Source organism: Mirounga leonina, unplaced genomic scaffold (genome assembly GCF_011800145.1).
Source record: "Mirounga leonina isolate KUSES-001 unplaced genomic scaffold, KU_Mleo_1.0 Mir_53, whole genome shotgun sequence".
NCBI lineage: Eukaryota > Metazoa > Chordata > Mammalia > Carnivora > Phocidae > Mirounga > Mirounga leonina.
Genome location: NW_023270807.1, coordinates 76,157,753 through 76,158,739, shown reverse-complemented (window position 1 = coordinate 76,158,739; position 987 = coordinate 76,157,753). Strand labels below are relative to the sequence as shown.

The 987-nt window shown below is 35.8% G+C and overlaps 1 pseudogene; it reads left to right on the top strand.

Moving 5' to 3' along the window:
• The first annotated feature begins 260 nt into the window (after positions 1-260).
• Positions 261-703, top strand: LOC118001404 (annotated as a pseudogene).
• Positions 704-987: the final 284 nt, after the last annotated feature.

Below are 987 nucleotides of genomic sequence, written 5' to 3'. Positions count from 1 at the left end.
CTAGCATCCTAAAGTAATAGCAGTAAAGATTTAATGGAATAATCTGGTAAACAAAGGAAAATGTTAAAGAGGCATTTCAGGGAATCATTTGTGAACAATTGTATTCTCCAAGATGAATTATGAGTCAAATCTTTAATGTATGTCATACTGGTTTATTACCCATGTCATTATTAGAATAAAAATTCTCAATTCTAAGAATAATTGAATATTGCTATTAAAAGAATGTGTAAGTCTGTCTTTTCCTTCCCGGCTGCTTGAAGCTTGGCCGCCATCATGAACGACACAGAAACTATCCGGACCAGGAAGTTCATGACTAACCGACTACTTCAGCAGAAACAGATGGTCATTGATGTTCTTCACCCTGGAAAGGCAACAGTACCTAAGACAGAAATTCGGGAAAAACTAGCCAAAATGTACAAGACCACACCAGATGTCATATTTGTGTTTGGATTCAGAACCCATTTTGGTGGTGGCAAGAACCAGCTTTGGCATGATATATGATTCCTTGGATTATGCAAAGAAAAATGAACCCAAACACAGACTTGCAAGACATGGCCTGTATGAGAAGAAAAAGACATCAAGAAAACAGTGAAAGGAACACAAGAACAGAATGAAGAAAGTCAGGGGGACTGCAAAAGCCAATGTTGGTGCTGGCAAAAAGTGAGCTGGAGATTGGACAACAGGAGTAAAGATGCTGCAGTGGCTTTATCTGTGGAGGTTGTGCAGATTTTTCATGAGAGGATCAATAACTAAGAATGTTAAAAAAAATAAAAAGAATGTGTAAGTCCTTCCATAGAAGTGCTTTAGCACTCTTGTCTCACCCTTTGTTGTCTGCATAATGTAGGAGATACTATTAATATTTCTGTTTTAAGGCTAGTAATAAAATGTTCTGAAATATATTCTCAAAATTATTAAATACTCTATTAATTTGTTCAAAATAATCTTCACCAAAGCTTAGTTTGTTTGATTCCTAAAGTGTATTATGCA